Source organism: Tamandua tetradactyla, chromosome 6 (assembly GCF_023851605.1).
Source record: "Tamandua tetradactyla isolate mTamTet1 chromosome 6, mTamTet1.pri, whole genome shotgun sequence".
NCBI lineage: Eukaryota > Metazoa > Chordata > Mammalia > Pilosa > Myrmecophagidae > Tamandua > Tamandua tetradactyla.
The window spans coordinates 83,808,717-83,825,738 of record NC_135332.1 but is presented as its reverse complement, the minus strand read 5'-3'; positions in this window follow the sequence as shown (position 1 = coordinate 83,825,738).

Genomic DNA, 17,022 nt, shown 5'->3' with positions numbered 1-17,022 from the left:
AAAGACTTCCAGCCAAAAATTCTTTATCCAGCCAAGTTAACCTTCAAATTTGAGGGACAGATTAAAATCTTCAAAGACAAGCAAAGATTGAGAGACAAGTCAGCAAGAGATCTGGCCTACAAGAAGTACTAAACAGAGTCCTGACAGCTGAAAAGAAAAGACAGAAGAGGGAGGTCTGGAGGCGGGCATAGAATTGAAGAATATGAGTAAAGGTAACTTAAAGGATGAAAAGAAAGAGAAAGAAAAGAGTATATAGATCTGACAAAAACTCAAGAATATAATGGTAGACTCATGAACTGCTTTTGCAGTAATAACTTGGAACGTTAATGGAATAAACGCACCAATTATGACATAGTTTGACAGAGTGGATTAAAAATATAATTTATCTATAAATTGTTTACAAAAGTTGCATCATAGACCCAATCTCAGACCCAAGATTGAAAGTGAAAGATGGAAAAAGAGTTTCCATGCATACTATAACCAAAAGAAAGCAAGAATAGCTATGTACTATCAGATAAAATGTAAAGATGTCATAAGAGACAAAGAAGGACACTACATATTAAGAAAAGGAACAATTCACCAAGACAAAATAGCAATCATAAATGTTTATGCCCCAAACAAGGAGTTCCAAAGGCAAACATTAATAAAAATGAAGGGAACAACAGATGTTTCAACAATAATAGTGAAAGACTTCAATTCATCACCCTCCAATATAGATAGAACAACTAGACAGAGGATCAACAAGGAAATAGAGAACTTGAACAATGTGATAAATGAATTAGACCTAACAGACATATATAGATCATTAAACCCCAAAAACACCAGGATATACATTCTTCTCTAGTGCACATGGAATATTTTCCAAGATTGATCATATGCTGGAACACAAAGTAAGTCTCTATGAATTTAAAAATAATGAAATTATCCAAAGTACTTTTTCTGATCACAATGGAATAAAGCTGGAAACTAATGATCACCAAAGAACCAGAGCTTTAATAAATATATAGAGATTAAATAATACACTATTAAATATACACTATTAAATAATCAGTGGGTCAAGGAAGGAATTGCTAGAGAAATCAGTAAATAGCTGGAGACAAATGAAAATGAGAATACAATATATCAGAACTTATAAGATATGGCAAATGCAGTGCTGAGATGGAAACTTATTACCCTAAATGCTTATATTAAAAAAGAAGAAAGAGTGAAAATTAAGGACTTAATTGCTCACCTAGAGAAATTAGAGAAAGAATGGCAAGCCAACCCCAAAGCAAATGAAAGAAGAGAAATAACAATGACTAAAGCAAAAATAAATGAATTGGAGAACAAAAAAAAAAAAACAGAAAGAATGAACAAAACCAAAAGTTGGTACTTTGAGAAAATCAATAAAATTGATGTGCACCTAGCTAGACCGACAAAGAAAAAAAGAGAAGACGCAAATAAACAAGACAGAAATGAGAATGGATCATTACCACAGATCCTGAAGAAATTTTTAAAAATCATAAGAGAATTTTATGAACAACTATATGCCAACAAAAAGCAACTTAGACGAAATGGATAAAATTCCTAGAAACACACAACCTACCTATACTGATTTGAGAAAAAGTAGAAGATCTCAATAGACCAAGAACAAGTAAAAAGATTCAATTAGTCATTAAAAATCTTTCCACAAAGAAAAGCTCAGGACCAGATGGCTTCACAGGGGAATTTTATCAAACATTCCAAAAAGAAAGAATACCAATCATGCTTAAACTCTTCCAAAAAAATTGAGGGAAAAGGAACACTACCTAACTCATTTTATGAAGCTAACATCACTCTAATACCAAAACCAGGTAAAGATGCTGCAAGAAAGGAAAACTAAAGGCCAATCTACCTAATGAGTATAGATGTAAAAAAACTAAGCAAAGTACCAGCAAATTGAATCCAATGACATATTAAAAGAATTACAGATCATGATCAATGGGGTATATGCCCGGAATGCAAGGAGAGTTCAACATGAGATAATCAATCAACCTAATACAGCACATTAACAAATTGAAAGGGAAAAATCACATGATAAAAAGCATGCAACAAAATTCAGCATCCTTTTGTGATAAAAATACTTCAAAAGGTAGAAATGGAAGGAAACTTCAATATGATAAAGGATATATTAAAAACCCAAAGCCAGCATCATACCTTCCCCCTTAGATCAGGAATGAGACAAGGATGCCCTCTGTCACCACTATTATTCAACATTGTACTACATGTTCTAGCTAGAACAATCACACAGGAAAAAGAAATGAAAGGCATCCAAATCAGAAAGGTAGAAGTAAAACTTTCATTATTTGTAAATGACATAATACTAAACTTGGAAAATCCTGAAATTCTATGATAAAGCTTCTTGAGCTATTAAACAAATTCAGCAAAGTGGCAGGGTATAATATTAATGTGCAAAAATCAGTAATATTTCTAGACCTAACTGAGAAGTAAGTGAAGGAAAAAAATTCCATTCAAAATAGCAACTAAAATAATCAAGCATTTAGGAATAAACTTAATAAGGGCTGTAAAGGACCTGTACACAGAAAACTACAAAACATTACTAAAAGAAATGAAGGACCTAAATAGGTAGAAAGACATTCCCTGCTCCTGATTAGGAAGGTTAAGATGTTAATTCTACCCAAATTGATGTACAAATTCAGTGCAATACCAAACAAAATCCCAACAACCTACTTTGAAGACTAGGAAAAGCCTGTTATCAAACTCATTTGGAAGAGAAAGAGACCTAAAATAGCTTTTAAAAATATCCTAAAAAAGAAGAATGAAATGGGAGGACTAATACTTTCCAATTTTAAAGCTTACTACAAAGCCACAATGGTCAAAACAGCACGGTGCTATCACAAAGACAGAAGTATTGACCAATGGAATCAAATCGAGACTACAGAAATAGACCACCAAATCTATGGTCAATTTATCGTTAACAATGGCCCCAAAGCCACTGAACTTGGAGAGAATAGTCTTTCAATGACTGGACATATGAAAACTGGATATCAATAGCCAAATGAATGAAAGAGGACCCTTACTTTACACCCTATACAAAAATTAACTCAAAGTGGATCAAAGACCTAAATATAAGAACCAGTATCAGAAAACACCTAGAAGAAAATATAGGGAAACATTTTCGAGATCCAGTAATAGGAGGAAGCATCCTAAATTTTATACCCAAAGCACAAGCAACAAAAGAAAAAAAAATAGATAAATGAGAACTCCTCAAAATCAAATGCTTCTGTGCCTCAGAAGATTTTGTTAAAAATGTGAAGAGGCAGCCAACTCCCCATGGGAGAAAATATTTGGAAATCACGGATAGGATAAAGGTTTGACATCTGTATACATAAAGAAATCACACAACTCAACAATAAAAGAATGAACAACCTAATTATAAAATGGGCTAAAGATATGAATAGACATTTTCCAAAAAGCAAATACAGATGGCTAAAAAGCACATGAAGAGATGTTCACTTTTGTTAGCTGTAAAGGAAATGCAGATCAAAACTACAATGAGATATCACCTCACACCTATAAAAAATGGCTGCTATTAAACACAGAAGCTACAGATGGATGAATGGTTAGCTAATGAGTTCAAACATAAATGTAAGGGAATGGATAGAAGTGAAGGTAGTTTCATAGTGGGGTTATAAGTAATATTGTCATATTGAAGGTGAACATGATTGAAAGGGGTTGTATACAGCTATGTATCCCACCAATTAATACTACAAATATATATATATATATGTATATATAAGTTCTAACATGAACTACTTCAAAGGTATGAATCTTGAACAATGAGTTAATATTAGAGGGGTGTAAGGGGGAAAACTACTATGGCATGCTGTGGTCTATATTTAATAGGAAGACATCAACAGTACCACAGCAACACCATAGGTAAATATTTGAACTGGGGGGAGTTAAGGGGAAGTTTGGATTTTCTATACCATGGTGTTCTAGTTTTCTAGCTGCCAGAATGCAATATACCAGAAACGGAACGGCTTTTAACATGGGGAATTTAATGAGCTGCTAGTTTACTGTTCTAAGGCTGAGAAAATGCCCCAATTAAAACAAATTTATAGAAATGTCCAATCTAAGGCATGCGGGGAAAGACACCTTGTTTCAAGAAAGCCGATGAAGTTTAGGGTTTCTCTCTCTCAAGTGAGAAGGCACATGGCAAGCACAGTCAGGGCTTCTCTCTCGGCTGGAAGGGCAATGGCAAATACAGAGTCATCTTCTAGCTTTCTCTCCTGGCTTCTGGTTTCATGAAGCTCCCCGGGAGGCGTCTTCCTTCTTCATCTCCAAAGGTCACTGGCTGTTGGACGCTGCTTCGTGGTGCTGCAGCCTTCTCTGCTCTCTCTGAATCTCTCTCTCCAAAATGTTTCCTCTTTCATAGGACTCCAGCAAACCAATCAAGACCCACTCAAATGGATGGAGACATGTCATCCCCTAATCCAGTTTAATAACCATTCTTGACTAAATCACATCAACCAGGGAGATGATCTCATTATAGTTTCAAATATACAGTATTGAATAGGGATTATTCTACCTTTATGAAATGGGATTTATATCAAAACATGGCTTTTCTTAGGGGACATACTTCCTTTCAAACCAGCACACATGGGTAACTATTTGGCAGTGGGGAGGTGGGAAGTGTTAATGGGAGGTTTGGATTTTCTATTTGGTGAGGGTGTGTTTATCAGTTATTTGTCTTTTTGAACCAATGAAAATTGTCTACAATTGAGAGTGTTGATGATGGTACAACTAAGAGAGGATAATGTGAGACATGGATTGTTGACTTTGGACATCATACATGTTGCCCAATGGATGGAGATGGCTGAAGGATACATTGACTGAGAAGTAAAATGAAGAACTGTGGTGTATACATATGATGGAATATTGCACGGCTACAGAAAGAAATGAAGTTGTGAGGCATGTAATGAAGTGAATGAACCTGGGGGGACATTATGTGGTTCAAAATAAGCCAGAAACTGAAGAATAAATATTGTATGGTCTCTTTTAGGAAATGCTTATAGGAAAAATTGGGGCTGAGATTGTAGTTCTTATAGCAGTTGCATTTACTCTGAAGCTATACATATTACTTATAGATTTTGAGAGGCTGTGCTATATCTGTATAACCTGGTATCTCCCTGGAACTTTGCATACCTGTGTGACACCTAAGACTCAGAGTAAGAGTTCTGCAGTTCTGAAGGTCAGCATTGCCACATACAATGACTGCTAAAGAAACTGAAAAGGAGATCAGGCTCCAATTGAGTTGGGACCAAGGTAAATCACAATACAGGGGTAAGGATGACATTATCTATATATTCAAACTTCACCTACTGTATGAAACCAAAGGTAGAGAGTTTTATTTTGTCCAAAACTTTCTATAGCACATAATCTAACTCAACCTGTCTGGATAGCTCATTTAGACAACCCAAATACATGGAATCCAGGATGAGAATGAGGGCTGGTAATACCTGGATATATCCCAGAGTATGTTGGGCACATAATTTAAAAGTACTCAGCAAAGTCCCTTGAGGGGCAGGAGAAAATATATGGAAATATTAAGCTCTACCACCAGGGAAACCCTTGATACTGTCTCAAATATTAGGGACTCCCAAGTCAATAGGCCAAGCCCTTGATCTTGAGGCTTACTCTTGTGAAGCTTATTTCAGTAGCAGAGAAGCTAAGCCTACCTATAGTTATGCCTAAGAATTAATTCCAGAAAACCTCTTTGGTTGCTCAGATGTGGCATCTCTCTCTCAAAGCTCAACTCTGCAAGGAAAATCATTGCCCTCACCACTACATGGGACATGACATTCAGAGCAATGTGGAACATGACTCCCTGGGATGAGCCTGGCCCTGGCACTGTTGGATTGACAATGCTTTCCTGACCAAAAGGGGGAAAAGAAATATAACAAAATAAGGTAACAGTGTCTGAGAGGTTCAAATAGAGTCGAGAGGCTACTCTGGAAGTTACTCTTATGCAAGCTTCAGCTAGATATTGCTAATTAACGTATTGCCAAACCCAACCAAAACCATTCCTCTTAACCCTAAAAAACACCTAGGGTACTATTTGAGATTTTATAAAAGTTTCATACACTAAGATTACCTTCCAGAAACCTACAACCTCTAGATGGATTCCTAGGACAAATAAGTCCTGAAATCCAGAGGGGCCAGCTTCTCCGAGAACATCAGCTAGCTCCATCTCCTTATCCCATATTATCGACACCCTTTTTCAGCATGAAAAAGTTAGAATGGGCATAGCCTAAATACCCCTAAAAATTGGAAGAAGGATCAAAGGAGAAAGAGTTATAACAGAAAAGATAGGATTTAACAAATGAGTATGACTGCTGAATCATTATACTGTTACTTCTTTTAGTCTCCGGTGTCTTGGAGCAGCTGGAAGGAAAAAGCTAAAATTGTAGAATCGTAACCCATCTCAAACTCTGAAATCTGTTCTAAAATTATTCCTTACAAGGTACTTTTAAACCTATTGCTTTGTTTGTATATATATTTCACAATAAAAGTATTTTTAAAAAAGAACAAGCACATCAGAAATTATGGGGATGAAAGCCACAATAATGGAAAATTTAAAAATATACTAGAGGTATACAACAGCAGATTTGAACAGGAGGAAGAAAGAATCAGCAAACTAGAAGATGGGACAATCAAAATCACACAATTAGAAGAACAGATAAAGAGAAAACAGTATTTTAAAATTGAGTAATGTCTCAGAGTCTTTAGCGAGAGCATGAAACATACAAAAATGCACATAACATGGGGGTCCCTGAAGTAAAAATAAAGGAAAAGAAGCAGAAAGAATATTTTAGGAAATAATGGCTGGACATTTCCAAACTCTCTTATGAAATATATAAATATGCATGTCCAAAAAGCACAATGCACTCCAAATAAATAAACCCTAATAGACCTACGACTCTGAGACACATGCTAATGAGAATGTTAAATGCCAAAGATAAAGAGAGAATTCTGAAAGCAGCAAGAGAAAAGTGATTCATCACCTATAAGTAATCCTCAATAAGACTAAGTGCTGATTTCTCATCAGAGACCATGGAGGTGAGAAGGCAGAGATGTGATATGTTCAAGATACTGAAAAAGAAACAGCACCAGCCAAAAATTCTTTATCCAGCAAAACCGTACTTCAAAAATGGGGCAGGGGTGTGGGGTGGGGGTACAACAATGGCTCAGTAGCAGAATTCTCACCTGTTGTGCCAGAGACCCTGGCTTAATTCCCGGTGCCTGCCCATGCCAAAAAGAAAAAGAAAAAGAAAAAAGAGAGAGAGGGAATTTTAAATATTCCCAAATAAACAGAAACTGAGAGAGTTCATCGACAAAATACCTGCCCTACAAGAATTATTGAAGGGAGTTGAAAGTAAAAGACAGAAGAGAGTGGCTTGGAGTAGTGTGAAGAAGTGAGGCTCTTCAGTAAAGGTAACTAAATGAGTAAATGCTAAACACAGTAGTACTGTATGCTCAATATACAACTTGTGCTGGTTTGAAAGGTTATGTCCCCTAGAGAGGTCATGCTTTAATCCTGATCCACCTTGAAGAGACAGCCATTTCTTGCAATCCCTATTCAGTACTGTAGGCTGGAAACCTGATGTGGCATCCCCAATTGTGGGTCTTAACCTTTGATTTGAAGGAGTTGTGACTCCACCCATTCCAGGTGGGTCTTGATTAGTTTACTGGAATCCTTTAAAAGAGGAAATATTTTGGAGAAAGAGAGAGAGAGTCACAAGAACCACAAGAGCCCATAGAGCCAGAGACCTTTGGAGATGAAGAAGGAAAACACCCCTGGGGGAGCTTCATGAAACGAGAAGCCTGGAGAGAAAGCTAGCAGATGTTGCCATGTGCCCTTCCAGATGAGAGAGAAACCCTGAATGTCATCAGCCTTCTTAAACAAAGGTATCTTTCCCCGGATACCTTAGATTGGACATTTCTATAGCCTTGCTTTAATTTGGACTTCTTCACAGTCTTAGAATTGTAAACTAGAAATTTGTTAAATTCCATTTTTTAAAAGCCATTCCATTTCTGGTATATTGCATTCTGGTAGCTAGCAAACTAGAACACAACTCTAGTCTTTAATTCCTAAAAGAGTCAGAATACAATCGAAAAGTAAAAAGTCATAGTTTCTGATAAAAGACACACAAAATATAAAGAAGGAACAAAAACAACATAAAAAGGGGGAAATGGAAGGATAAGGGAGCAGAGATCATGTATGCTATTGAACTTAAATTAGTATCTTCCAAATTAGTAGGTTATAGACATAGGTTATGTAATAAAAACCTCAGGCTAACCACAAATAAAGTACTTTTAAAGTATACAGAAACAGAAATGAGAAAGAGATAAGATCATCTATACAGAAAATGAGTCTGCAATAAAGGAAAAGAGAGACAAAAAAAAATATGACATATAAAAACCGAAGGACAAAATCATTGAAGTAAGTACTGCCTTTACTGTAATAATACTGATTATTAGTGGATTAAACTTCCCATTCAAAAGACAGATTGGTGGAACAGATTAACAAAAAGAGCGCACGACAACTGTGTGGTTACTGGGGACTCACAAACACAAACTAGTAATATGATAAGTGAGCTAGACAATTTTACAATAAAAAATAAAATAATAAAAACAAAAGAAATAAAATAAGAGGAGCTAAAATCAAAGACCTAACTAACTGCACACCTGTAGGAACTAGAAAAAGAACATTACATTAAAACCGAAGCAAGCAGAAATAAATGAAATAGAGAATTAAAAACAATAGGGAGCATTAACAAAAAACAAAAGTTGGTTCTTTGAAAAGATCAATAAATTGACAAACCTTTAGCTAGACTGACAAAAAAGAGGAAAAATGCAAACAACAAAAATCAGAAATGAAAGAAGATATTACTACTAACCCCACAGAAACAAAAAGGGTCATACTATGAACAACTGTATGCCAACAAATTAGACAATCCCAATGAAATGGCAAATTCCTAGAAACACATAAACAACCTACACCGACTCTAGAATAAAAAAAAAAGACTACCAGACCAATTACAAGTGAAGAGATTGAATCAAGCATTAAAACCCCCCAACAAGAAAGATCAAGGGTGATGGTGGAGCTCCACAGAGAAGGTAGGGTTTAGCAAACGAGTACGAATGCTGAATCATTATATTGATATTTCTTTTTCCTTTTAGTCTCCAATATCTTAGCACAACTAGAAGTAAAACCCTAAAATTGTGGAGTCGATCATTATATTGATATTTCTTTTAGTCTCCAATATCTTAGCGCAGCTAGAATGAAAGCCTAAACTTGTGGAATTGTAGCCCATACCAAACTCTGAAATCTATTCTACAACTAATTGTTGGGCTGCGCTTTGAATTTTATTGCTTTTTTGTATATATGTTATTTTTGTTTTTTTCACACACAAAAAGAAAAAAGTAATGATAAAAAAATATATATGTATATATATATATTCCTACCAGATGCAACCTTTCAGGCGCCCCTTAGCTTCTGCTGGGTCAGCGCGGTGAGGGACCCACCACGGTGCTTCATCGCAGCCACGCGGCCACTTGTGCCCGCGAGTGGCCTGAGCTCCCTTCAGTGTCCTCTGGTTGGAAGCGTCCAGGCACTGCCCAGACAGCGGACCCCACCTGACACGCGGATGGGGCCATACCCGCTCCTCAAGCAAATGGCATCATGAGGCATCTACTCCACTTCCGCCGCGGCCACTGATGTGGGCTACTGGTCATGGCTCCAAGCAGCTGGGCATCCCTACTGCTAACTTTCCGAACAGTAGTTGATAATCTTCCAATTGATCTATCCACTGGCATTTATTACGGTTGGGCCAGGGTTGGAAGTGGAGATGTCCATAGGTGGTGGTGAATACAGGATGGAGCCCATACTACAAGGATATGAAAACGTCCATGGAAACTCACATCACACGTACCTTCAAAGAGGACTTCCATGGGGAACTGCTCAAAGTGGCCATCGTTGGCTACCTCAGACCAGAAAATAACTTTGATTCTTTAGAATCACTTATTTCAGCAATTCAAGGTGATATTGAAAAAGCTAAGAAACTACTAGAATTGCCAAAACACTTGAAAGTAAGAGAAGGCAATTTCTTCCAGGTTCCTAAAAGCAAAATAATGAATGTTCACTGCTGAGAAAACATCTTGTTTATTCATTTACTGTTTTCTTGTATTTCACTGCTCATAATATCTCATGCTGGTGATATTTTAAAAATCAATCATTTTCCTGTAGCTGTAATTAAACAATGCAATGTAATTACTATATTTATGCTTCAGCTGTTAAATTAAACCCATCATACCATAGTGAGAAAAAGATTTCATTTAAAAATCAAGATTGCTTTTATGTAACATGTTAATTAACTCTTTCAAAGCGTTCTAAAATGTACTACTTAAAAAGGTCTTAAGTTTCTTATGATGGAAATAAAACATATATAATGGGTAAAAAAGTTTGAGATGAGACATGATTCTTAAAATACCAGTATGTCTGCAGGTACTTGTATAGCATGTGCTGCTAAACAGAGAGGCTTGAGAAGTAAATGCATTAAGCAGAGGCTTAGTAGTCTATTATAAACCTAAGAGGAAAAAATCCAGACTTCATATTTTTGATCATTGTGCATTGATTTTTTTATATTAATATGGTTTATTATAGGCATAAAGACTTGTGAAGTTTCATTTCAGTCATTTCCTTTATAAAATGAAATCATTGTACTCTCTGCTTCATTTATACACAAATCTTCCTCAATTCTAAATGGTTTTGACTTCCTCCTTCCACTATTTTTTTGTTGTATTTTAAATCAAAGAAAAATCTGTAGTTTTCAAATCTGTAGTTCTCATTTTTGTGTTGATAACATTTTTTTCCTTAAGAAGAGATACTCTTTTTTCTTCAGCATCTTTTTTGAACAGGTTCTTTTTTTCTTTAAACAGTTGTCAGTGTCAAAAGTTTTCATTTTGTTTTTTCCATTTAGATTAGCTTACAGCTGAACACTCACAGGAAATTGAATCTATCTTTACCATTCCATCCTTTCATCATATGAACAGTGATGATCATGCATTTCTGTATTGTACTTTTAGGAAAAAAAAAAACTTCTGTAGGTTTCTTCAAGATTTAGCCGAACATATAGCAGTTCATTTATATACCTATATACCAGTCTCTTAAAGAACACAAAATTCTTGGGACTCCTCTCCCCTGAAAATATTTTAGAGCCAGTTCAACTATGAACGAGCTTGAAAGTTATTCATTTTTCATTTAATTGCATGCCTGAAAAAGTCAAAGCTCTGTGGTTTTATATGTTCAGTGCCAGACTAAAGAGTGCCTGTAGCTTGGGGGGAAAGCATAAATAATAAAGTTCTAGTTAAATAATCTTTATCTCATACACTTTCTTTCCTGGTAACTATGTGGCCTTTGGTTGTTTGAATCTTTGTTTGTGTGGGCAGAAATTTGAAATTGATATTTGGGAAATTAAGATTACAAATTGCTTTGGGCCTCTGAAATACTACATTGTATCATTTTTCACTTTAGCCCTGGATTTGCTGGAAAGCAAAAGCAGTATATAGAAGGTAATTTTAAAGATGAAAACAACTCATTAGAAATCATTTTCCCTAATCTGCAAAAATGAATTAGAATAAAGTATATAGAAAAACATCTAATGTCATGTTGGATTATTGGGAAACATGGATAAATTCAGTTGGCTGTATTTTACTTTATGGTATATGACTTTGTGGCAAACAGCAGTATGTGTCATTTTTCATTTCTTTATAAAAATATTTAGAAAACATAATTTAATGTTAGAAATAAAATACTTGAACAAATATATATGCTCATTCTAGCCTCCAATGTTCTGGAGCAGCTAGAAAGAAACATCTGAGAGGATGGTATGGTAGCCCATGACAAACTCTGGGATCTGTCTTGTAACTACCCGTTGAAGAGTGCTTTGAAAACTATTACTTTTTTCTTTCTTTGCTTTGTATATATGTTATATTTTACAATTTTTAAAAGTTAAAAAAATAAAATAAAATAAAAGTAAATAAAAGCTCCCATCAAAAAATCCACAGGACCAGATGGCTTCACAGATGAAGTATTTTACCAAACACTCCAAGAATTAATACCAATCCTGCTCAAACTCTTCCAAAAAATTGAAGAGGAGAGAACCCTATCTAATTCATTCTTTGAGGCCATCCTCACCCTAATTTCAAAGCCATATAAAGATACTACAAGAAAAGAAAATTACAGATCAATTTATCTTATGAATATGGATGCAAAAATCCTCAACAAAACGCTAGTAAACTAAATCCAACAATATATTATACAAATTATACACTATGAATGTTTTAGGTTGTAAAATCTTCCAGAATGCAATATACCAGAAACAGAATGGCCTTTAAAAAGGGGAATTTATTAAGTTGCAATTTACAGTTCTAAGGTCATGAAAATGTTAAGGCAGGGTTATAAAAATGTTCAAACTAAGACATCCAGAAAAAGATACCTTGGTTTAAGAAGGCCAATGACCTTTGGGGTTTCTCTCTCAGCTGGAAAGGCACCTGGAGTCTGTTATCTTTCTCTCAAAGCTTCTTTAACAGTCTCCATGGTGGGGGTGGGGTCATTTCTTCATGCTTCTCGAGATGTCTCTGGGTATGTAGGCTCTGTTTGTTCTAAAACTTTTTCCAAAATGGATCCCTCTTAAAGGGCTCCTGTAAGCAACTCCACTTTGAATAGGTGGAGACATATCTCCATGGAAACCATTTAATAAAAAGTTACCACCCACAATTGTATGGGTCACATTTCCATGGAAACAACAAAAAAGATCCCACCCAGCAATATTGAACGAGGATTAAAGGACATTGCTTTTCTGGGGTACATATCTTCAAACTGGCACAGTGTTGAAGTGGGATTTATCCCAGGTATGAAAGGGTGGTTCAACATAAGAAAATTGATTAATGTGATACACCCTGTTAACAAAATTAAGTGGAAAAGCCACGTGATCATGTCAATTGATGCAGAAAAGTCATTTGACAAAACCCAGCATCCTTTCTTTATAAAAACACTTAGAAAAATATAAATAAGGGGAGTGCAAAGATATTTCAGTAGTAGAATTCTTACCTGCCATGCAGGAGACCAACGTTTGATTCCTGGCCCGTGCACTTCCCAAAAGCAAACAAACAAGCTAGCAAAAGAAAGAAAAACAAAGAAACAAAAATTCAACAAATGGGTGCTGAAATAACAGGATACTCATACAGAAAAAGAGTGAAATGTGACCTCCACCATAGATCATACAAATGTATAGTAAATAGAATTACCTCAATAAGATAAAGGTCATATATGAAAAACCCACTGCCAAAATCATATTCAGTGGTGAGAGACTAAAAGCTTATCCTATAAGACAAGGATGCCCACTGTCCTGCTGTTATTCAATATTGTACTGGAAGGTTTTGCCAGAGCAACTAGGCAAGAAAAAGAAGTAAAATGCATCCAAAATGCATTTACTTGGAAATGGAAAAAGATGATATGATCCTATATAGAGAAAGTCCTAAAAAATCTGCAACAAAGCTACTAGAGCTAATAAATGAATTCATAAAAGTAGCAGAGTACAAGATCAATATACAAAAATCAGTAGTATTTCTATTCACTAGTAGTGAGCAATCTGAGAAGGAAATCAACAAAAAAATTCCATTTACAATAGCAACTAAAAGATTCAGATTTCTCAGGATAAATTTAACCGAGGATATAAAGGATTTATACATGGAAAACTACCAAAACTTTACTAAAAGAAATCAAAGAGGATCCAAATAAATGGAAGGTCATTCCATACTCATGGATTGGAAGACTAAAGATTGTCAAGATGTCAATTCTAGCCAAAATGATTTGCAGATTCAATGCAATCCCAATCAATGTTCCAACAGCCTACTTTGTGAAATGGAAAAACCAATCATCTCATTTATCTGGAAGGGTTAGAGACACCAAATAGACAAAACTCTTGGAAAAGAAGAACAAAAATTGGAGGACTCACACTTGCTGACTTTAAAACTTATTACAGAGCTACAGTGGTCAAAACTGCATGGTACTGGCACAAGGATAAATGCATTGACCAATGCAATCTGATTGAGTATTCAGAAATAGACCCTCACTTCTATGGCCAATTGATTTTTGCAGTGCTGCCAGGTCCATTCAAGTGGGAAAGAATAATCTATTCAAAAAATGGTCCTGGTGCATACAACAGAATATTGAGTAGCTGAAAGACGGAAGTTGTGAGGCATAATGAGCCTTAAGGACTGTATGTTGAATGAAATGTCAGAAACAAAAAGACAAATATTATGTTTCACGCATATGGACTAACTATAACATAAAAACTCAGTGAAATGAAGTCAAGAGCATTGGTTATCAGGTTGGGGTCTACTGTAAAGGGCATTAAATTGTAAGCTGTTATAACAGGCACATATATTCAGGAGTTGTAACTATTATTTCTGAATTTGGAGATACTGAGCTGTTTGTACATAACCTGGACATTCTCAGAAACTTTGGGTATTTATGTGACACCTAAAACTCAGAGTTAGAGCTCTGAAACTGTAGAAGTCAGCAGTACCCCATTCAGGAACTGTTTAAAAGGTTGAAAAAAGGATCCAACTTTGATCAGATATAGGAATGAGGCTGATCTGGATAGGACTGGGGTAGATCAGAATACAGGATAAAGGATGATATCATCCATATTTTAGAACTTCAACTTCTGTGTGAGACCAAAGGGAGAGATGCTTATTTGGTGCAAAGCTTGTATTTTGGGTGGCTCATTACCTAATTCAACTTGTATGGTCAGTTTAGTTGAATGCCATAAGTACATGGAATCTTGAATAAGGCATGAGATCCTGTTGGTTTGTCCAGGTTAGTGTGATGCTCCAATATATCCCATAGTAATTTGGGCAGTGAATAAAGAAATAATTGCAAAGTCCCCTCGAGGGACTGGGGAGAAAGGAGGAAATATTCAACTTTCCCACTTGGAAAATTTCTGATATTCTCACAAGCAGTGGGGACAACCAAATTAATAGGCTGAGCCCTCAATCTTAGGGTTCACCCCCATGAAACCTATTACTGCAAAGGATAGTGTAAGCCTATTTAAAATTATACCTAAGAGTCACCCCCAGGAACCTCTTTTGCTGCTCAGATATGGCCTCCCTCTCTAAGCCAACTTGGTAGGTGAACTCACTGCCCTTCCCTCTTCATGGGATATTAATCCCAAGGATGTAAATCTCACTGGCAACATGGGACAGAACTCCCAGGATGAGCCAAGCCCCAGCATCATGGGATTGAGAAAGCCTTCTTGACTAAAAGAGTGAAGAGAGAAATAAGCAAAATAAAGTTTCAGTGGCTGAGAGATTTCAAATGGAGTGGAGAGGTTATCCTGGAGGTTATTCTTATGTATTATATTGATATCCCTCCCTTTTTAGTTTATAGTGTATTGGAGTGGCTAAAAGGAAGTTCCTGAAACTGTTGAGCTGTATTTCAGTAGTCTTGATTCTTGAAGATGACTGTATAACAATGGAACTTTTACAGTGTAACTGTGTGATTGTGAAAACCTTGTGTCTGATGCTCCTTTTGTCCATGGACACATCAGTAAAAATATATGGGTAAAGTGATAGGCAGTGGGTAGCTGAAGAGGCTTGAAGATATCTGCTTGTGAGGGAAAAGTGTCTACAAAACTATGAATAATATAAGAACTTTACTCAAAATTAATGAGTACCCTTGCGAAGCTTATGCAGGTAATGGAGAAGTTTAGACTGCCTGTAGGCATGCCTAAGAATTACTTCTGGAGGACATTTTTGTTGTTCCTCACTCTCTCTAAGCCCAACTCTGCTAGTGAAATCACTGCCCTCCCCCTACATGGGACATGACATCCAGGGGTGAAAGTCTCCTTGGCAACATGGGAGATGACTCCCAGGAATGAATCTGGCCCTGGCACCATGAGATCAACAACTCCATCCTGACCAAAAGGGGGAAAAGAAGTGTAACTAATAAAGTATCAGTGGCAGAGAGAGTTCAAATACAGCTGAGAGGCTACCCTGGAGGTTGCTCTTATGCAAGCTTCAGGTAGACCTTGTTACCTATCATAACCTGCCAAACCCCAACCAGGACCATTCCAGCTAATCCTAAAGAACACCTAGGGCAATATATAAGATTCCACAAGGGTTCCAGGCACTAGAGTAACTTTCCAGAAACCTACAACCTCCAGATGGGTCCCTGGTCCAGATAAGTCCTGAAACTTAGCTCAGTGTGCTGGTTTGAAAGGACGTATGTTCCCCAGAAAAGCCATGTTTTGATCAAAATCCTATTTCATAAAGGTAGAATAATCCCTATTCAATACTATATGTTTGAAACTGTAATCACATCATCTCCTGGATGATGTGATTTAGTCAAGAGTGGTTGTTAAACTGGATTAGGTGACAGCATGTCTCCACCCATTTGGGTGGGTCTTGATTGGTTTACTGGAGTCCTATAAAAGAGAAAACATTTTGGGGAATGGCGGATTCAGAGAGAGCAGAGAATGCTGCAGCACCATGAAGCAGAGAGTCCATCAGCCAGCGCTTTGGAGATTAAGAAGGAAGATGCCTACCAGGGAGCTTCATGAAATAGGAAGCCAGGAGAAGAAGCTAGCAGATGATGCCAAGTTCACCATGTGCCCTTCCAGATGAGAGAGAAACTCTGCCTGTGTTCACCATGTGCCTTTCCAGATGAGAAACTCTGAACTTCATCAGCCTTCTTGAATAAAGGTATCTTTCCCTGGATGCCTGAGATTGGACATGTCTATAGACTTGTTTTAACTGGGGCATTTCCTCAGCCTTAGAACTGTAAACTATTAACTTATTAAATTCCCCTTTTTAAAAGCCATTCTGTTTCTGGTATGTCGTATTCTGGCAACTAGCAAACTAGAACATCCAGCTTCTCCAGAACATCAGAGAGTTCCATCTCCCTACCCCATA